This window comes from Pezoporus flaviventris, unplaced genomic scaffold (genome assembly GCF_033815535.1).
Source record: "Pezoporus flaviventris isolate CSIRO_AGI_PZ_B2104156 unplaced genomic scaffold, CSIRO_AGI_Pfla_v1 ptg000036l, whole genome shotgun sequence".
Classification (NCBI taxonomy): domain Eukaryota; kingdom Metazoa; phylum Chordata; class Aves; order Psittaciformes; family Psittacidae; genus Pezoporus; species Pezoporus flaviventris.
Genome location: NW_026892584.1, coordinates 33838097 through 33861376, shown reverse-complemented (window position 1 = coordinate 33861376; position 23280 = coordinate 33838097). Strand labels below are relative to the sequence as shown.

At 40.5% G+C, this 23280-nt stretch overlaps 1 long non-coding RNA gene across 2 annotated transcripts; it reads left to right on the top strand.

Moving 5' to 3' along the window:
- Positions 1 to 283: 283 nt before the first annotated feature.
- LOC133274521 (uncharacterized) lies at positions 284 to 21924 on the top strand. 2 transcript variants are annotated; one of them, XR_009745172.1, is made up of 5 exons: positions 284 to 656; positions 1892 to 2041; positions 7477 to 7789; positions 16397 to 16507; positions 21183 to 21924. It is a non-coding gene; the product is annotated as an uncharacterized LOC133274521 (long non-coding RNA). The 2 variants fall into 2 exon arrangements; XR_009745171.1 differs by having other exon boundaries at positions 284 to 2041.
- Positions 21925 to 23280: the final 1356 nt, after the last annotated feature.

Below are 23280 nucleotides of genomic sequence, written 5' to 3'. Positions count from 1 at the left end.
AGGTAAAATACCAGATTTTAAATCTAAGAGGGAAAGTAAAAATAATAAAAATCACAATAAAGTCCACTCAGAAGGGGTTTTTCAGTTTATCAATCTCAAAATTGTGAAGGAATTCATATCCCACTAAACTTGCACAGAATTTGGAGACCAATCTCTCTAGTTCATGTAAACATCTCTGGTCTTAATTGCCAAGCATCTATTTAATTTTAGAGCTATTTGATATCTTAATTTTTATCCTGCTTCTAATATTCTTCCACATCTCTTTGTATCTGGGAAAGGAGCAGAAACCCATGATTTTGACATGCCAGTACAGACAATGGAAAAGCTGGACGACAAGAATCCTGCGCTTTCCGAGTGCTCCGTAGAGCACACGTACCTGTTAGCATGCCGGTTGCCAAGAGCACCACCTCGTGCTCAGAACGCAAAAAGCACTTACTGTGACGATCAACACCGGTAAGGTACAGCGGAAGAGTTTGGCATTATTCACGTGAAGATTCTGTCTCGGCTATTTCCTGTAATGCTAATATGCAACGAAGTTACTCGGCTCATGATGAAAAAATGATTTTGCATCTTGCATGCAAGTCAATAAATATAGCCAAGTATTTTAAAGGACCAATTTGTGTCACACATCATTTACATGTATTTTGCACAGCAAGGTAAGACATTAATATACCAGTGCTTATTTTCTGCCAAAATTAGTGTTTGTGAATAGAGCACTATTCCTTGTCTCATTGAAGAGATAACTAGGAAAGAAATCAAATCATGACCAGTTCAGAAAAAGGCCTGGGGAATTTTTCAAAGTACATATCTCAGTTTCTCTTTTCTTCACCGTGCCCAAATACTACACTAAATGGATGCTAAGGTCATGGAGCAGATTCTCCTGGAGACTCTGCTAAGGCAGAGGGAAATAAAGAACAAAGACATCTTCCAATAGAGTAATACCATTTCTGATTGCATATGAGCAGAATACAGAAATGGATATTTTTATGGTCCGGGTATGTTATACAGCCAGGGGCCATTATATTAAGTTTATAAATTATGTTAAGCTCTTACTTGTCATTCTAACATATTTGAACAAAGAAGGTTGCATGATGTTGGTGAGAAGTTTAGGCAAGAAACTTCAATCCAGGAGATCTTGGTGGTGTTCTCAGCTTCTTCATTGTACAAATTGCTCTGTTTCTCTGTGAACCAATTTTCCTGTTTCTAAGTTGGGACAATTTGCAAGAACTTAGAAGAATCTGTTCACATTGTGAAATTCGGTCTGAAAAGACTGACAAAGGTTTACAGGGTGCTAGTGCTTTTCTGGTTTATGTTGTACTATTGCCTGATAGAGAATTTCTTCATCTTTCAATTTGAGAATCTCTGCAAGTGATGCCTTAAAAATTATAGGAATGATGTATTTTTCTCTTATTACTGTGCTATTTCCTCCTTTCCATACACAGGACCCAAAAACTTAAGTGATGGTATCTTTCCATCAGCACAATTATTTTGATTTGAATGAAATTTTAGATTCAGCTGGAAACACAATCTGCTTCTGCAAGCTTCCCACAGATTCAGCTACACCTCCTTTGATTAAGCTACAGCACCTTTTCCTCTTAAAGTTTTTCATCTTCCAAACACAGGAAAAAATATTCTTTCTTGACTATTACAGGTGACCATGGAGTAGTTGTATTTGACTGGATAAAGGAAATACACATTTGAAATCATATACATTTAATATTTACTGCTTTCTTTCTCCAACATATGTGCACTGTTTGCTTTCTACTGACTTTAAACTCATTACCAGCTTGTGTGTTGTTTATTCCTACTTCTTTAGTAATTTATATAATATCTGTGTAGTCATTATACTAGTATCTCAGCTATTGATACTTAATGTGTTATTTCTCTTCAGAAAAATTAGTGCTTGATGTTTACAATCAAAGAGATCACGAACTGTATCAGAATCCAAAATTTCCAGTGATTGTATTTCCACACGCCAGTTTTTTGCCACATGGAATGTTTTTCCATCCATACAACCATTTCCTCTGTTTATGGAAATGAGGTATGTATATGAAGGTAGTGATATTGAATTTGAGGTAACTTAATTTTTTCCTATTTTTTTTTTAACCTTATTTATTTTTATTTTTTAGAAGTAAATGGTCCTAATCTGTTGTTAGAACTGCTTTGGCAAAGTTCTTGCTGATTTCAGTGGATTCAAGCTCAAAATTATTAGTTTCATGCATTTTTCAGTTACTGGCCTCACTTTTTGCAGGGTTTGTACCATCTCTCTCAATGGTCTCATTTAAATTTTGAGACTTTCTGAAGTAATAGTTATCCAGCATCAGTACTACTGGCAGAAATTGATCTTTAGTGTTTTCAAAAACACCCAATGAGAAGTTAGACAGCATCACTGAGGATGGTGTATTATTAGTAGCAGTAGTACCTAAGAAAAGATCTTATTTTGCCACCACTTCTGTCATATCTATCATATGAACCTAGGACACCCACTGACAAAATCAGTTTGACAGTTATTGTAAGAGATGTCAGTGTGATGACATCACAGTGTCATCCTAATGAACAGAGTGATGCACTTCACTCATAAGAGAGAAATAACAGTATATATATTGACAGTAATATAACAAAGTTTGATAGTAAATGAGACAGTAATTTAACAATATTTGATGGCAGGGTACACTTAATTATTTACTGCAGAAAGGATGGGGTCAGACAAAACTGTCAGAGAGACCTTCTCATTGAGTCACAATGTTCAGAAACGACCCCCTTACTTTCTAAACATCTCAGAGTGGAGTCTAGGTGCAGCTGGATCCAAACTTTGTCAATGACTTATGTCTAAAGGATTATGTATGTGAAATCAGTCCTTTATATCACTTAGCTAAGATTTCTAAGTTTGGCATGATATTAATTACTTACTGAGTATCAGATGCAGTAAGCAATCTCTCAACTTCAAGAAGGAATTTTCAAAGGTGTCCCTACTCAAGGGGAGATCCACTGCCTCCCACTGGGCAGGAGAGCTCAATAGGCCCTGTGCCCCCCACTATTTATGGAGCAATATAATTTGCTCATTGTCACATTTGCATACCAACCACAGGAGTTAAGTTTTTTCCCAAGCTTGGCTTAAGTCAGACCAAGACTATCACTAGGGGAAAGCATGTTGCACACATTAGCCCTTGGCTTTTGTGCTGTTCTCTCTCCCAATCTACTTGGAGTTTGGTGCAGCCCTCAGGACACAGACCATTGCCACCACCACTAGTGGTTATCACTTGAGCTGATTTGCAGGAAATAAAGGTCAGGTTTGGTGAGGAGAGGGGCACAAACCACCACAGTCAGTCAGTCATGAAAGAATTGAACTTAGCTAGAGGTATTAAAGATAACAGGAAGGGATTCTACAGGTACATAGCAAATAAAAAACAGACTAGGGAGAATGTAGGCCCCCTCAGGAAGCTCTCAGGAGAACTGGCTACACAGGATTTGGAGAAGGCTGAGGTTCAGAATGACTTCCTTGCCTCGGTCGTCACTGGCAAATGCTCTGACAAAACCACCCAAGTCTTGGAAGGCAGACACAGGGACTGTGAGAATGAAGACCTTGCGCCCACTGTAGGAGAGGATCTGGTTTGAGACCATCTTAAAAATCTGAATGTGCACAAGTCCATGGGTCCTGATGAAATCCATCCGCGGGTCCTGAAGGAGCTGGCAAATGAAGTTGCGAAGCCGCTGGCCATCATATTTGAGAAATCATGGCAGTCAGGTGAAGTTCCCGATGACTGGAAAAAGGGAAATATAACCCCCATTTTCAAGAAGGGGAAAATGGATGACCCGGGGAATTACAGACCAGTCAGTCTCACCTCTGTGCCTGGCAAAATCTTGGAGCAGATTCTCCTGGAAGGCATGCTAAGGCACATGAAAAACAACAAGGTGCTTGGTGACAGCCAGCATGGCTTCACTAAGGGGAAATCCTGCCTGACCAATTTGGTGGCCTTCTATGATGGGGTTACAGAACTGATGGACAGGGGTAGAGCAGTTGACATCATCTACCTGGACTTGTGTAAAGCGTTCGACACTGCCCCACACGACACCCTTGTCTCTAAATTGGAGAGACATCAATTTGATGGAAGGACCACTCGGTGGATAAAGAACTGGCTGGATGGCCACACACAAAGAGTTGTGGTCAATGGCTCAATGTCCGGCTGGAGACCAGTAATGAGTGGTGTCCCTCAGGGATCGGTGTTGGGACCGGTCTTGTTTAACATCTTTGTCGCTGACATGGACAGTGGGATTGAGTGCGCCCTCAGCAAGTTTGCCGATGACACCAAGCTGTGTGGTTCGGTTGATACGCTGGAGGGAAGGAATGTCATCCAGAGGGACCTTGACCTGCTTGTGAGGTGGGCTGATGCCAACCTTATGAGGTTTAACCATGACAAGTGCAAGGTCCTACACCTGGGTAGGAGCAATCCCAGGCACAGCTACAGGTTGGGCAGAGAAGAGATTCAGAGCAGCCCTGCAGAGAAGGACTTGGGGGTGTTGGTCAATGAGAAAATGAACATGGGCCGGCAGTGTGCGCTCCCAGCCCAGAAAGCCAACTGTGTCCTGGGCTGCATCAAAAGGAGCGTGACCAGCAGGTCAAAGGAGGTGATCCTGCCCCTCTACTCTGCTCTTGTGAGACCTCACCTGGAGTATTGTGTGCAGTTCTGGTGTCCTCAGCATAAAAAGGACATGGAACTATTGGAACAAGTCCAGAGGAGGCCCACCAGGATGATCAGGGGACTGGAGCACCTCCCATATGAAAATAGGCTGAGAAAGTTGGGGCTGTTCAGCCTGGAGAAGAGAAGGCTGCGGGGAAACCTCATAGCAGCCTTCCAGTGTCTGAAGGGGGCCTATAGGGATACTGGAGAGGGCCTCTTCATTAGAGACTGTAGTGACAGGACAAGGGGTAACGGGTTAAAACTTAAACAGGGGAAATTTTGGTTGGATATAAGAAGGAAATTCTTTCCTGTTAGGGTGGTGAGGCACTGGAATAGGTTGCCCAGGGAGGTTGTGAATGCTTCATCCCTGGCAGTGTTCAAGACCAGGTTGGACGAAGCCTTGGGTGATAAGATTTAGCATAAGGTGTCCCTGCCCACAGCAGGGGGGTTGGAACTAGATGATCTTAAGGTCCTTTCCAACCCTAACGATTCTATGATTCTATGATTCTGTGATTCTGAGAAGCTGCACAATAATAATACAATTTCCAATACATGGTCACTCTACAGTTTCCACCTGTCTTGTATATCTACTTTTCACATCCTTGTTTACTAAACATGTATTTCTCTTCCTCAAGAGTTCACTGGATTCACAAACATGGGCCTGTGTGAAGTAATTCTTCAAGTGTGTCCACTGTTAAGCCAATCTATTTTACCTTTCTCTTTAGCAGTATCAGTTAACTGTATTCCTAATTTTTATAGATAGGTGGAGGTAAGAAGAAGCATGGAGGGGAGACAGGGCATTCATTCCCGTGCTGCTTTTAAATGTAATCATTGATCCATGTGCAAATCAACAGTATAAAAACTTTGTGTTCTGTCAACGCTACGTCTCTACCATGTTCTGTCAAGTTTACACATGTACCGCAAACTAACCTTCTTTATAATAGTCTAAAGATTGGTTTGGTTTTTGGTGGGTTTTTTTTTTTTAGAAATTCTGTCATTTTAAAGAAACAAATTCCCACATCTGTTGTCTTCCCCAAACCACAATTCTGAAGAAATGGTAGAAATTGCTTTCTGTGTTTCAGATGTCACTGTATAGAAATTTCTTACGTTCTTCACTGCCTTTACTGACCTGTTTAAAGGCCAGGCAATTTCGGCTCAAGTATGTGCCACCTTGCATGAATGTGTGCTCTGAGACATATCTTTCAGAGGCCACAAGGCAGATTGCTGTGCATTTTAGCAAAGAAATAGCAACTTCTGCTGTTTTTTATGAGTACTCCATAAAAGAGACAAATTCTGGAAACCGTATTCTGTGTATATGTGCATGTATGTATCACATCTATATATATGCATATAGACAGTAAGTCTGTAAGTAATTTTAGTGTGTTTCTTAGCTGTTTCACTCACTGAACAACTCAATACCTTTTGCCAGTAATTATGTTAATAGCTGCAGAATATATATGGACAAGCCTACAGACAACTCTGTTCACTAGAAGGAAGGCAAGTAATTGCTATTTGTCCTTTTCAGCAGGCAAAGAGCATACAAGTAAAGAATCTAAGTGTCTCCCACCAGTTCGTAGCATTATGAGGACCTGCTTTCAAATAGCATTTTATCTGTGCAAGTCACCTGGTATCCACATCTGGTATTTGCCAGTTTGCTTTTGCTTCTGAGACTTTTTCTTTAGAATTTATAAAAACAGTGTGAAAGACACATGCTTTTTACTTAGGGAATTATACCACACATTAAGAAAATTATACTTCTTGTTTTAGGCCAGTTGGAGCAGCTCTGGTAGTCAGTGACTTCCCACTTCAACATTCTTTGCGTCATTGCCCGGCAACGTCATGAAGCAGGTCCTTCTGGAAACTATTCTAAGGCACATGAACAATAACAGGGTGACTGTTGACAGCTAGCATGGATTCACTAAAGGCAAATTGTACCCAACAAATTAGGTGGCCTTCTACGATGGGGCTATGACAATTCAAGCCTGAATTGTTATGGAGTATATGTCTCCGATTCCTAAACTTTGGCTGATTAAAACTAATAATCTTTAGTTAAATTTTATACAGTCCTATTTAAAAATTGTTCATTATAAAAGCTAAAATTAGATTAATTCTTAAAGACAAAAACCACTATTATTATTCTTATGTTACATAAATGTGTAAGGTGATTTGGCATGGCTTGCTTAACAAGTTTTATGCTACACCAAAAATTATTTAAATATAAAAATTCAGAGCCAGACCTGACTCTTGCTGCAGTGCACAGAGCAGAGACTGAAGTGACTTTGCAAGGAACGTGACAGGCCCAAAAAGGGCCTATTTTTTTCATTTCTTGCCCATGTGTTGGTCAGAAAAGCAAGCTCAAATTGAAATAAAATTGAAAATAAAAACAGCCAGAAGACTTTTCTGCTATCCCATTTCCAGCTGTAGTAGTGGCATTGGATTGGTGTTTTCAGGTAAGGTGGTTTTCTCCTACTTTATTTTTTTTAATGAATTATGGAATATATTCTGTAATTGTATAACTTTAGACATTATGTTAAAACGTAAATGCTGATCATGCCATGGATTCTACTTCTAATGGTGTGATTTCTATAACTAATATGAATTTATTAATCAATTAGGAATTTTACCCAGAAATCTTGTTTATGAACATTTTAAACTGAAGCTATAGAGCAGATTGTGTTGCTTTGTGGTCTTTCAAATAGCAAAGATGAGGAATAATTCAAAATGAAGGTCATGATTTGGCCACAGAACCACAATGCTAAAAATTACCAAGCGAACTTTAACTCTTTGTTTTCCTTAGGTAAAACTAGATTTAGAAAACTGACATGGAAAAGACAGTAGTGATTCTAGGGAGCTTCCTAATCACAAGAGTTCTTGACAGTAAAACTGCAGACCCCACCATGCCTGACAAGGTGCCTTTCGACTGGAGCTTTGCATCCAAGCAATGGTTCTTGCATGACTTTGGTACTATCAGTGGAAAAAATGGGACCTGAAGTTAGAGGAGTGCAGTTATTTGATGTAACACTAAAATAATAGAGCAAAGAACAGCATCAAATTCGTGGATCTGAGCACAACTCCTGCCTTCAGATTCAGATCATTACTTCAATATACAGGTAAGAGACACTGTCCTGGGTTCACCAGTAGCAGTCATTTTTCTCCTTCTTAGTAGCTGGTGCAGTGCTGTGTTTTTGACTTTCAGCCTGGGAACAGCACTGATAACACTGATGTTTTCAGTTGCTGCTCAGTAATGTTTACTCTGACAAAAGACTTTGTGAGTCTCATGCTCTGCCAGGGAGGAGGGGAAGCCAGGAGAAAACTAACCAAAGGGGTTAACCACAGCACGTCATACCCAGTATATAAACTGTGGGCAGTTATCTGGAAGGGTTAGATTGCTGCTCGGGTCGGGCTGGGTACCGGTTGGCGGGTGGTGAGCAGTTGTATTCTCTTCCCTTGTTATTTCCCTTATCATTATTATTATTGGTGGTAGCAGTAGTGGTTTGTGTTATACCTTAGTTACTGGGCTGTTCTAATCTCAACCTGTGGGAGTTAAATTCTTTCGATTCTCCTCCCCATCCCTCTGGGAGCGGGGGGAGGAAGGGCGTGCAGGAGTGAGCGAGTGGCTGCATGGTTCTGAGTTACCAGCTGGGCTTAAACCACGGCAGTTCTTTGTGGTGCCCAACGTGGGGACCCAAGGGTTGAGATAGCAACAGATCTGACCAGAGTGTGTCTAATCGTATTTGTGATAAGCATTTTTTTGTTTTGGATTAAAAGTCACTCGTTACAATGCTGATTTATGGCTCTCAAAGTTGTTGCTCTTGATCTCACAGTTTCAGCATGTTGTACCTTACTTACAGCTGGTATTTGCTGTGTTAGCGTTTATCGGCTGGGGGGTCCTTGGGCTAAGGTTCTTGTTTTGCTGTACTTTATGGTAATGACTTGTAATACAATAGACTCATTAATCATGAAACTGATCTGGCTTGCGTTCCCAGTGTGGTCACCACCTCTATACTTTGAGAGGTATATAATGGAAGTGTTTAGCAATTACACGTATTTTTTTTCCTTCTCGGGTGGTCAACCTATGAAGGAGACATTCCTTCACACCCTCTGCTCCCCCTCCAGACTATTTACAGCATCATTTGAGAGTTCTGAAGGTTTTGAATGGTGTTTGGATACCCTTGAGACCTGCCTGCTGATTGTGATGAGCATCATCATGTTGGCACACATAAAAAGTGTGTTGTAGCCATGACCATTTCATCTTGTCTCCAAAATTAAGCAGAGTCAGGTTTGGGTCTTGTCTACGGTTAGACGACAATATAGGAGGACCAAGAGATTTTCCCCAAGTCTGGACAGCCATGAGTGGCAGGGTGCATGGGATAGTATGGGCAAGTATCTAGGCCAGTGGGCCCCTCCAGTACTTTGGAATTTCACCACTGAACAAGTGCAAAATCCAGAAAAATTAGTAAAACACTTAAATGAGGTGTGTTGTTGTCCTGGGTTCAGCAGTAGCAGTCATGTTTCTCCTTCATGGTAGCTGGTACAGTGCTGTGTTTTGACTTCCAGCCTGGGAACAGTGTTGGTGAAACCGATGTTTTTGGTTGTTGCTAAGTGATGTTTACCCTGACCAAGGACTCTGTGAGGCTCATGCTCTGCCAGGGAGGAGGGGAAGCCGTGAGGAAGCAGAGACAGGGTGCCTGACCCAGGCTAGCCAAGGAGGTATTCTGTACCACAGCACGTCATGCCCAGGGAGGGGGGGTAACTGGGAGTTACCCGGAAGGACACGGGCTTCCGGGTGGGACTCGTTTCTTGGCCGGTGGTATCGTATTCTCTTCCCTTGTTGTTTTCTCTTATCATTGTTGTAGTTGGTAGTAGTGGTGGTGATTTGTGTTGTACATTGGTTGCTGGACTGTTCTTGTCTCAACCCACAGGAGTTGCACTCTTTCGATCCTCCTCCCCGTTCCTCCGGGAGCGGGGAAGGGGAGGGCCCCGGTGGGGTGGGGGGCTCAATTGTTGTCAGCTCGGCACCACTCACTGGGAGTGAGTGAACAAGTTGCCTGACTGGGTTTAAACCACGACAGTTGTCATCCTGGTCATACCAGAGACGGACAAATCACGGCAACATGCTGGGGCTTGGCCTATGCTTACAGAGTCCTGTTCAACAATATCCAGCACCTTCAAAGGGAAAAAATTTCTCTGGTTCTGATGGCAGAGCAACAGACAATGCAGCTACTCCAACTCCAAATACAGCAGCTATTCAAACTCTGACTACAACAGACAATGCAGCTAATCCAATTCCAAGCACAGCAACCACACCAACCCCAGCAACAAGTACAGCAGCTACCCAAACCCCGACAGCAATAGACAGTGCAACTGCTGGTGCTACTCAAACCCAAAGCACAGCAGCTGCACCAACCCTGACAGCAAATGCTGCAGCCACTCCAGCCACAGTGATAATCACTGCAGCTAAATCAGAGGAGCAATTTGTGCCAATATTAGTTGCCCCGGTACACCAGGGGAAAAGCAAACAAGAGGCACAAAGAGCAACCCATACAGTGAAGAAAGATGAAGAACCAATGCACTTACTACATGGAACAGCATCCAATCAAAAGTTATTATAATGTGAATTGGAGGAAGAGGAAGAAGAAGAGGTAACTTCTCGACCCCAGACCTCAACCGAGCTACACAATATGCGAAAAGATTTTACCCATCAGCCAGGGGAGCACATCTTCACCTGGTTGCTCCAATGTTGGGACAATGGGGCTGATGGTCATGAACTAGAAGGTAGAGAAGCTGAGCAGCTGGGATCACTTGCTACAGAAGGGGGAATTGACAAAGCAATTGCAAGAGAAACAGTCCCTCAGCCTTTGGAGGCAGCTCTTGGCAGCTGTGAAAGAAAGGTTTCCGTACAAGGACAATGTTGAGTCATTCAGCCAACTGGACCATGCTAGAGAAAGGCATCTAGTCTCTGAGGGAATCAGCTATTGCAGAGATGATCTATTGCAGGCCAGATGCCGGGAATACACCTATAGATCAAGGTGAAGTCAAATGTACATGACCCATGTGGCAGAAATTTACACGGAATGCACCGTCATCATAGGCCCACTCACTGACAGCAATAACCTGGAATGACATAGTACCACCAACAATGGATGAAATGATTCGTCAGCTCTGAGAGACTCACCACCTCCATCATCTCAGCTGTGGAAAAACTGTCCCAGGATCTCAAACAATTGAGGGACAATCTACCTGATTTATCCAGCTCCTCACGTGTACCAACACACGTCTCAGCTATTAACAAAAGGCGCCCTACTGTTCGAGAGAGAAGATACAGAAGGTATACGCCATGGGCCACCCTATGGTTTTACCTGTGGGATCACGGAGAAGACATGAGAAAGTGGGATGGAGAACCTACCTCAGCTATGCAGGAACGAGTGTGTGAATTGAAGATGAGAACAAAGGTCAAGGCTGATCATCCCATGAAAGCTGCGGCTTCAGTCTCTGGTGAGCAGGTTCCCAGATGGAGTGGAAGAGATGATTTTACTTCAGCTCCCGTGATAAAGAAGACTAATCCCTGTGTGCAAGATGTAAGTGACTGATGTTGTGATGATTATTAAAGGGGCTCTGCCTCCAGCCAGGTGGAGATAGGAGACAATCAGATTTACTGGACTGTGTGGATCAGATGGCCTGGCACATCAGTCCCACAGAAGTATAAGGCTCTCGTAGATACCGGTGCACAGTGTACCCTGATGCCATCAAGCTGTCAAGGAGTGGATCCCATTTATATTACTGGAGTGACAGGAGGATCCCAAGAAGTAACTGTACTAAAGGCTGAAATCAGCCTGACTGGGAGGAAGTGGCAAAAGCACCCCATTGTGACTGGTCCAGAGGCTCCATGCATCCTTGGCATAGACTACCTCAAGAGAGGGTACTTCAAAGACCCAAAACGGTACTGATGGGCTTTTGGTATTGCTGCTTTGGAGACTGAGGAAATTGAGCAGCTGTCCACCTTGCCTGGTCTCTCAGAGGATCCTTCTGCTGTGGGGTTGCTGAAGGTTGAAGAACAAGTGCCAATTGCGACCACAACAGTGCACCGGTGGCTATATTGCACCAACCGAGACTCCCTGATTCCCATCCATAGGCTGCTCGTAGACTGGAGAGCCAAGGAGTGATCAGTAGGACCCGCTCGCCCTTTAATAGCCCCATATGGCCAGTGTGAAAGTCTAACAGAGAGTGGAGACTAACAGTAGACTATCGTGGCCTGAGTGAATCATAGAATCATAGAATAGTTAAGGTTGGAAAGGACCAACACCCCTCTAGTTCCAACCCCCCTGCCATGGGCAGGGACACCTCACACTAAACCATGTCACCCAAGGCTCTGTCCAACCTGGCCCTGAACACCGCCAGGGATGGAGCATTCACAGCTTCCCTGGGCAACCCATTCCAGTGCCTCACCACCCTTACAGTAAAGAACTTCCTCCTTATATCCAATCTAAACTTCCCCTGTTTAAGTTTTAACCCATTACCCCTTGTCCTATCATTACAGTCCCTAATGAAGAGTCCATCCACAGCATCCCTATAGCCCCCCCTGGAAGGCTGCTATGAGGTCTCCACACAGCCTTCTCTTCTCCAGGCTGAATGAAGTCACACCACCATTGAGTGCTGCTGTACCAGACATGCTAGAACTTCAATATGAACTGGAGTCAAAGGCAGCCAAGTGGTATGCCACAACTGATATTGCCAATGCTTTTTATCAATTCCTTTGGCAGCAGAGTGCAGGCCACAGTTCACTTTTACTTGGAGGGGCATCCAGCACACTTGGAACTGACTGCCCCAGGGATGGAAACAGAGCCCTGCCATCTGCCATGGACTGATCCAGACTGCACTGGAACAGGGGCAAGCTCCAGAACACCTGCAATACATTGATGACATTATTTTGTGGGGTGATACAGTGGAAGAAGTTTTTGAGAAAGGGAGGAAAATAATCCAAATCCTGCTGAAAGCTGATTTTGCCATAAAATGGAGTAAGGTCAAGGGACCTGCACAGGAGATTCAATTTTTGGTTAGTTACTGGACTGTTCTTATCTCAACCCATTGGAGTTACATTCTTTTGATTCTCCTCTCCATCCCTCCAGGAGTGGGGGGAGGAAGGGCATGGGGGAGTGAGCGAGTGGCTGCGTGGTTCTGAGTTACCAGCTGGGCTTAAACCACAACAGAGACTTAGCATTTAGTCATTTTTTTAAGCATATAGTTTGAATGCAATACATTAAATGGCCATTAGCTCATTTGTATGACTTTGCACAGCTCAATCTCAGCAAATTTAAACTTTAGGTATGTCTATGAAAATATTTCCTCCTTATTTTCAAACATTATCACCTGGGAAATGTGTTCTAAGTGTTTATATTCAGCCAGAAGGGAATTTCACCAGATTCTGTCTCTCTTGTCTTCCAAAAAATAAAAGCACTTCACTTTGGCTGTTACGAAATCTTCTAAGTCTCTTTCAATTTGGCAGTATCCATACATGTGTTACCTTTTTTCAAATACCTTAACACTGACTTAATTTAAAGCCTGAAGATAGCTATAAATGTGAAGCCTATATGTTCACCTGTAACTTTGATTTAATGTCTTAATATTCATTTGAGAAGTGGGTACCATTCCAGTGATTTAATTGGGCTATGCCTTAGTTTTCATCAAAGAAAAATGGCTTTTGATAATTTTCCATTGAAACTATATAAATAATCATAAAGACATTTAAAATAAAGCCAATTTATTTTTTAAAATATTTATTAATTTTCTATTGAATGTGGACATCGTTACTGCTCTGACTCATATACACAGTTTCTTAAATAGTTGGTTCTTAGCAGATCACTGAATAAGTCAAATTAGAAACAAGTCAAAGAGAATGTAAGTACAGAGATCGGTGCTTAAACAGAATCTTAGTCTAACAAAACAATGCATACAGTTTCTTGTAAAGCAAGTTATTGGTAAAAGTTTGCATGGTAAAGTTGTTTAGGAGATTAGCATAATCACTAAGATAAACATCTCTCACCCAGACTTGAGAAGGGTGATTTTGCAGTAACTCATCTTGACTAGTTGAAGTTGGGACTTTATCCTAACTGGCCACTTGTTGAAAATATGTGTATATGATCATGTTATATCAGCTGCACAGGACAGGACTTGGTCTTGTCTATATAGGTAAGAGTTGAGATCTTCAAATGTGCCTTGGAGGTCTAGGAGCATAAATCTGTCTAGTTTCCCAGAGGCAACTGTACTTATAAATGTTGTAATCTTTAGGAAATATGTCTTTGAAGGTCTTTGTCCTCCTGATTATGTCAAATTCTTATCTAGATGCTGTTTTCCTTAGTGAGTTGAACACCGCTAACACAACCATGTACATACACATACTTTTTTAGGTTTAAAAAGGGACTAGACAAATATATGGAGGATATGTCCATTGCTCTTGAATTCTATGGCTCGAAATGCTTTAACAACTGATTGTCAGAAATAAGGACCACTTTCTATTATCCTGTTTCTCACACTCTGTCTCAGAAGAGTCACAACTGGTCATTCTACAGAATGATGAAATAGATGGACCTTTGGTCTGACCAGTGTGGCAGTTCTTACAGTCTTGTGATAGACACTTTCTTTGACTGTGTTCAGTGTTTTGCTGAGGCAACATTAGTTGAGCAATATGAGAAGTTTGGTATAAAAATAACATCCTTTTCAAAGTATTCTTTCCGTTTGTATCTAGCATCCCTCTCTACCGTGGCAGGCATTGCCAGTAGCTAAAAATACACAAGCCCATAAATAACATCAACACCAATCATGTGTGGCAGTGATCCACTTGTACCATACTTGTCCACATCACTTCTGTTATCAGTTTTACCAATTCATAATTGGCAACTGCTTTTCCCAAGTTCTCTGGTAGAAGTACGGCATCACCACATACACTGAAAACTAGTAAAATCAGGCTTTGTTACTTTAAAACTAGAACTATAAATTCTTAGTCAAAAACTCCTCACTAAGCACACTCTGCTATGAATCCATTCCTAACAAAAAGAGGGATTAACTAATTGGTCTTCTGATCATTACTGTGGGAGCATTACAAATGGAGAAAGCCACTTTTTAAATGAGTGGCTCAAAGGTGAATTCAAACAAGTCCCTTTATACCCTTCCACTAGGTTAGTGAGGCAAGAGGAGCAAGCTTTGCAACACAGATATATCTATCAGTGCAAACATTGTGTTTACCATACATTTTTAATGGTTTTAATATCTTTGTTTTGGGAGTGCTAATTTATTTGCACAACATAACTACCTATAAGGTAAATATACAATAGCTGTGATAATCCCAGAAGCATTGTGTATTTGTGCTATGATAACACATATTACAGCAGTGAAGAGCAGCAGCATATGTGAGAAATCAATTCACTACATTTCTCTAATTCCAATGGCTGCCGGACTGCGGCTACAGAATGATACAAAAGATAAAAATGGTTTTCTTCTCATAAAGGAACTCTCAATAAGAAAACTAAGCAGCTATCAGGTGGTGCCTAGGAATTGGTATAGAAACAGAAGGACCTCCTACCTTGTGCACTCATTTTTGCAAAAGAGCCAGGAGCATGTGTATACTTACAGGCATGGTTATCTGAAGAAGTTGTCAACAGCAGCCTACCAATTTCTATAGCAAGAATGCATTGTGTACAAATAAATCAACAGACTAAATCAGACACTAGATTTAACAAGTGCATAAAATGAGTCTATTTTTAATGTATGCTAAAATATTTCTTTTGCTATTTAGGTTGAATAAATTAAACTGGTACTTTCTATGTAACCCTGTGACCTCTCAGCGGTTTTATTTTCAGTACAGTGTTTTGAAAAAGGAAAAAGAAGAAATTTCCCTCAGGATCCTTAAGTTCTTCTACTGTGAAAGATCTGAACTGAGATAGCTGGAGGCAAGAAATAGCACAGTTCCCAATTATGATACTATTCACTGTGCTACTATTTGAAAAGTACTATTTGATTGTCATTCCATAAACATCTCCTGTTTCAATGGCTGAAGATTTCTTTTGCTATCAAGTTCTTGTTTCATTTTGTGAAATGCATGGTCTTGAGTTTGACCTATTATAAAACTACAAAATATGTCCTGTGTTTAAATTGCAACCGATTAACAGAACTTGTAACTCATATTAAATTTATATTTCTGATTTTATTCCATAAATAAGACATACTTTGTTCATCTCTTTGATTTAAACTTAAGGCAAGCCTGTAAAAATAACATATATGCTGAAGACCTCTAGGGTTCAGTCATGGTGGACTGAAAGCATCTGGTGTCTTTTGAACATGGTTTCTGAGCAGTCTCAGGTGGAGGTGAGACATCATCTGTAAATCCTGAGTCAAAAGAACCCAGTCAAGAAATTATGGCCATATATTTAATCACATAATTCATACGAGTAGCAAACACCTTTTGGCTCAGTTGTCACTGCTGAGGTGATGGCTATGAATGAAAAAACCCAAACAATTTCTTTTTCTCTGAAGGGCTTCCTGGGAACTGAACTATTTGATACAGATGAATGGCTTCCTTTGTTTTGTATGCTTTGGAGCTTAACACCATACCATTACTTGTGTTGTGTTATCCTGACATTAAGAATAAGTTTTTATCTTCCTTTCTGCACAACAAATGTATACTTAATCTATGTCCATCTGTCTTGCGGTACATCTATATGCAGGTAAACTACAGATGTGTATTTGAAGAGAGAATTGTTATTCCACTTGATGAAAACATTTATAATTCAGGTCCCAGAAAACTAAGATCAACAAATTATCATAAGGATTCAAAAGTAAGTCTTCTGTAATAGTTCCATGGTTACTGGACATACCTTAAAATTAATTATTTTACTTTTGTTTATTTCATACACAGTGGTATTTGTTTTTCCATAATGTACTTTAATAATCAGCATTTTGAAAAGCAGACTGTACAGATAGGACAGTTCAGTGGTGTGCTTGTTGGAGCTTATTTTCTTTAAGTTAAAACCTTTTGATTACATGCTATTGGAGGATACATATTTTTACATCATACTCTGAAGGATAAATATTACATTAACAGAAAGGATAAACAGTGGGGCAAAACAGGAACTGAAATATAAAATCAGGTAACTTTAATTTAAATGCTTAAGTCATAGTCATTAATGAGGAAAGCACCTGCGTCAGAGTTTCCACTCCAGATTTATTCTCATCACCACTGGCAGAGGTACTGATACGATGTTGTGAGTTAAATTAGAAAGATGGGAGAGGATATCTGTAAACCTAGCCAAGACGCTGTTATAAAACGACTGGCATAGTGTGTCAGTCTTGATAATTCTGAAATTGTAACACATATGGGGGAAAAAAAAAACAGCTTTTGCATCAAAGTTTTCTGAATGAGACTTTTAAACAGATAGAATCATAGAATATTTAGGGCTGGAAAGGACCTTAAGATTATCTAGTTCCAACCCCCCTGCCATGGGCACCTCACACTAGCCCATGTCACCCAACACTGGGCTCGAACACTGCCAGGAATGGAGCATTTTGTGTGTTAATAAACCCCAAAAGTTAACAGAGTTGATGCCATACCAAGAAGCAGAATTTTTCCTCTATGAAAATGTCATGAAGAATGTGCTCGCAAGTATTTTTTTAAACTCATACCTGCCTCTCCATGTTCTTGGCTTTTGCCTACACTACAAAAGGTTTCTAAGTGTAAAGATCTCTTCTTTATAGACTTTCTGACAGCTACAGCATAGGCTCACTTTCTGCTTGTCCCAGGAAAGGCCCTATATATGGTTTGTCACCATATTGTCAGTCTAAAGAAACAGAACTTTGGCAATAAGATGGAGCTGACTAAAGGCAATCGCAGATGAGCAGCTGGGTCATTGAGGCACGGCTGGCTTAAGGAATGAGTACAGAAAGCCGTTGCTTAGCCCAGACATTCATGGGGGCAGCAGAGGAGCTTCCCCAAGACTGTCCTCCCGGAAGAGCTTCATTAGTACCAGTAGGCTCTGGACTCACTGCTTATGCCCTTGGCCCCCATATGCGTAGGCCTTTATTCCTGCTCCCATGCTACTGAAGGGAAAGGCTCATACAAATAGCAGTATTTTCTCCAGCAATGAAAAGTAGGAAGATGGCATAGAAGCTCGTGTTTCCCCTTGCATTCCCTTCTCATCCTTGGTTTCAGCAGGGGGAGTTGGATCCATCCAGTGCTGGTCTTACGGTTTCCAGAGAGTCTTTTAGGAATTTCAAACACAGCTCATTTTTTTCTCCCCTAATGGAACAATCTTCTACTAGAAAATCCCATCTCAATAAAAGGAAGAATATTGTCAACACTGCGACAGAAAATTACTGAAATTTTAAAAAGATCAGAATTTTTGGATGTAGTAATATTAGTGGAAAAAATAACGCACAGATGAAATTTTTAAATATTAACAAAAACATTCTGTAAGTCTGGAAAAACTTCTTTTTTTTTAGCATCAGATTCTTTGAAAAATCCTAAAATGAAAGATTTTTCCTGATTAGAAGTGAAATAAAATGTTTGGCCTTATATCTGCTGGTATGTGACTTGTAGCAAATATCATTTTGAAATCACCCACACCACATAGCAATATCGGCATTGGTTTACTCATAGCTTCTTCTGTAATGTCTGGTGTTCAGGATTTAGTCAAGAAACTGAGGTAGAATTAGTTTTCATGCTCTTTCCACAGATTCCTGAATTGTATAAGATGTGTACTGTACTAGGTGTACAGTTGAATGCAGTTGCATTAGCGTCAAGCTGAATGCAACTGTACCTTGGCTGAGAACATTTCACTTTTGCTTTCTCAGATTGTACAGAAAAAGTAATAAATAAAGCAGCAGAATTATCAAAATTATTGTCTCTAAACTAAATTCTGGTATTTAGCTAGACACACAACCAGTATTAGTGTAAGAACTGCACAAGGAAAATTGTGCTTGAATTGAAAGGAGACATTCCAAACCACCACCAAGGCTTGAAAAGCTTAATGAATGCCTTAAATAACCAGAGCATTTTTTCTTTTTTTTTCTTAAATGTAGACGTATAACAATATACAACTTAAATTTCAGGTTCTAAGAATGATGTATCCAATTAAAATGCTTCCGATCCCTTTCCAACTTAAGCATTTCAGGTCCATTAGAAATCTTTCCTTCCCTTATTTTGTCATGGTTACTGAAGTCAACCAGAAGACAGGCTGGGAAGTCAAATGCGAGGATAATTTGAAATTAGAAATTATAAAACATTTTTGATCCCAATATGTCCACAGCAAAACCCAGTAATTTCAGAGAAACCAGGAATCACAGTCTTTAAAGGTCACTGCATAATAACAGAAGCCAGAAATCCTTCTATTACTTTAAGAAAAGCATCCCTTTTCCCCCAAACTATGACTTCTCATGTATGTGCTTTCACTGTAGTTTATGATTACACTGGATTCTCTATACAGTTATTTTGCAACATTGAGAATCTTTTCCCCCTTGCCACCCCGCTAAGAAGAACCTAGACTGAACTAAATTACAAGGCTGTGTGCAGACACTCTGAAAAAGTCCCTTCCTGCAAAACTGAGAACAGCATTTGCAATATGAAGAAGAAATGGTACTATAATAGAATAAACCAGAGGCTAATTGATAGTAGAAGGCCTTCAAGGCAGTGTAAGACAGGAAGGAGGATAGTAAAAACACTAAGAATGTATTTGGGTTGAGGGAATGAAGTTGTATAGGGCCTTGCAAGTATAGAGATTAGTCCTATAGCAGCAAACTAGTTTTGGGTATGAGCAGAATGGCAGGTGAGAACATAACCTAAGCACAAATCATTTGGGTGTGCTGAAAGGAATCAGGAGGAATGCAGTAAAGATAGAAAGATAGAAAGAGGGCAACTGCATGAGTAAAGGATGGAGATGAGCTTGACTGGATCTATGGTTACCTAGGTGAGAAGGTCAGGGAAGGGATTTAGTGCTGTTCCATGTGATATATAAAAGGTAACAGGAAAGCATAAATCATAATCCCAGTAATATGGGATTATGAAAAGTGAGAAGCACAGCAGAAAGCAGGAAGGGATCAGAGCTGCAGCTTTGCTCACTGAAATTAGTCTTGTTTTCCTTTATCTCTAGTTGTCCTAGAATTCTCTCATGCCTGCAAAGCACTGTAAGATCTTTAGGTGATCATGGATCTAGTCTGGCATTGTCTCCAGTTTCAGGGGACCTCAGCAAGTGCCTACTGGCAGCTGGCAATTCTGTTGTCCCCATACATATGCATTAAATTGAATGGTTATGGTACTAAATATTTGAAATATGAGAGAATGTCTTGGAATCAGTGAGCCTCAAACACCTAGGAAAACTCAAAAGCCTAATAGGCAACAAATAGAAGTGGGTAAAAAATCAAGACCAGAGTTTTTCTATGAACTGCTGCAAGAATGTGAAGAACGCATGTGACACCTCCTGCTGCTGTTTATATTATACTATACTGTTTATATTATACTATGATATATATACTATTTTATATATATATACTATGTTTGCCAAATTATTGGGGGTTAGATTGCTTATCCAGCTTACCCTCCAGTACTGGGCTCCGCACTGATGATTCGTGATCGGACTGAGCTGGAGTCTATGAATGATGACTCAAGTGTGGACCATGCATGACATGCTGGATTTTTGTTCTCTTTCTTATGAATCTTCAATTTATATATTTGGACAATCTCTCACAGTCAGCAGCTTGCTCCTGATCCTTGAGCATTGTATTAAAGACAGGATTCTAAACAACCCTGAATGCCTCTGTCAGTGATGAATGTAATCTGTCACCTAATGGGAGACAGCACTCAGTGCCTCACAAGAATCAGATAGGGGAAAAGTCAGAGAAAAAAAAAAAAACAACTCTTTTTTCCTATCTGTCTGTGAAACCAAACCCTACATCCAGTGCATCCAATACATCTGGGAAAACAAAAATTTGAAAGTATTTTTTAACTGGGTTTTTTTGGGCCTTCTAATTTTACAGATAGAGATGAAGTACCAAGAATATTAAAAAATCAAAAGACCGTTCAGGAAAAAATTACTCCAGGCTACCATATATAATCCAGAGTCTATGTTCTTAAACATAGCTAAGTCTTATAATTTAAAATTAAAATAATTATTATGACAAAAATACAGATACCAAACACAGTTCCAGAACTAAACACCATTTACCTTTAAGGCAGTTTCAATGTAAATTGAAATATCTTTTCAACAACACATTTATATTTTATATTTTGGGCACATACCTGAACAGGATAAATTGGGAGTTATATTTTATGCATCATGTAATCTTTTAAGCAGAACAAAATTTCTTTTGCTGTTGTTCCCATCTGAGAGAAAAAGGCCATAGTCTTCTATCTCTGTGATGAGAACAATTTAGGTTTTGAAGTAATACATTCAATGCATTAAAACACTGATATAGAATTTTAGTAATAATTGAATAACATATTTTAAATGCTTTCTATTTCAGATTTATGTTGATGATGCTGTGACCTTTTCTGGAAAAAAAACCTTACCTGGATCTTAGAAATTGTATTATTAGTGGGCATTATCTTTGCAGCATCTCTGAGACAAAATTATGATGGCATCATAAAGAACAAAAAAACATAAGTTCAGGGGGAACAACAAAGGCTCACCATTACAAACTTCAAATACAGCTATGGCTACTTCTGCCTAGATGTAGGAGCAGTATTTCCAAATTACATACAAGAAGATACCCAAAGAGTATGTTATTTCTTTTCCTGTTTGTGTTTCTTGAACCTCTTACAGATTCTTTATGTTAAAATTAGCTCCTGATTTGGTAATATATTTCTAATCTTCTGAGAATTTTTACATATGTAAAAAAATTTTACATATGTATATTTTCCATTAAAATTTGAGTTATCATTTCCAAATTGGTTTTGCAATATCCAAAAAGTACATGACTACAAAATATTTTATATCGCTGATTTCAGAGAAGGTAACTAATTCTCACCATCCTGTTTTAGTCAGTATTAAACACAAATAAACAGGTAGAACCAAGATATATTCTGAGAGATTTAAGACTCTCTCATAATTATTTTCTTAGTTTCTCTCACCTAGGAGAACTGTAAACCTCATAAATAAATACTGAATGTTAATTAGTTTAGACAATTGTTCAGGGTACACTTATTTATGAAATGGTGTACACTTACACCTTTAGTAGCAATGTCCAAGTGTGCTCTTAGCCGTGTTTATTTACCTCCATGGGTAAAGCCACACAGCAGGGGCTTTAGGGCACTGTGGCATGTGGAACTGCATTCACACTACACTTCAACGCACTGGAGCGTGAAAGCTGCCACACCCCCTTTGCACCTCACTGACACAGACCTTACTAGCATGCACACCATTCCGAGCCTTCTTCCTCCTGCACATCCGCTGATAATCCCCACATGCCACTAATGCCTTTGCCCATTAGTCACAGAAAGTCTCTGACTTCAGAGCTCAGCTTTGAGGCTGTGCATGCTACACATACTCTCTGTGAGACAGCCTGGTAGTAGATTAGTATATTGGACTAGTATGTTGGAGTTCAGCACCCATGACACCTTGCAGCAGAGCATTCCATCGCCTTCTTCAATAAGGTACAAAAAAAGACCTCTTTTCTTCCTTTGACCATTCCATCCACTCATTGGACCTCTTGCTCCTCGGTTCTTGTATTGGAGAAGACATTAAACTGACCCTTGCTGACTTTCTTCATGCCTTTCAAGATGTTACAAACATCTGCCAACTTTCTGTCTCTGGCATGATGCAGAAAGGAGCCAAGATGTATGGAAAATCAGGGGACTAGGCTGGGAATGTAGAATCAGGAGTATTATTTAGAACGGGCACACCCATTCTAAAATAGTTTAGGTTGTTTTTTCTAGGTGACAATAAGAGCAAAAACTCCAATTTTGCATTTGGTCTACTTAGCTTCACTTTTGGCTAAAGAAATACAATACAAGGACATCTGTTGGAGGGATGGTATGGCCCGGAACAAGCAATCCAGGAGGTTCCTCGATTGTGTGGAAGACAACTTCCTTCTACAAGTAATAGAGGAGCTGGCAAGGAGAGGTGCTCGTGCTCACCAACAGGGAAGGGCTCGTTGGAAATGTGATGCTCCAGGGCAGCCTTGGATGCAGCAATCATGAGATGCTCGAATTTGAGATCCTCAGGACAGTGAGAAGAGCGTGCAGCAAGCTCACTGCCCTGGACTTCAAGAGAGCAGAATTTGGCCTCTTCAGGAACCTGCTTAGTAAAGTTCCATGGGATATAGCCCTAGAGGGCAGGGGGGCCACAGACTGTTGGTTGATATTCAAGGATCACCTACTACAAGCTCAGGAATGTTGCATCCCAATTAGAAGGAAGTGCAGCAGGAGGGCCAGGAGACCTCCTTGGATGGATAAGGAGCTGCTGAGGAAAATTCAAAGGAAAAAAGAGGTTTATAATAAGTGGAAGCAAGGACAGGTGGCATGGGAAGAGTACAGGGACGTTGTCCGGGAAGCTAGGGACCAGGTTAGGAAAGCTAAGGCCCAGTTAGAATTAAACTTGGCTAGGGATGTTAATGATAAGAG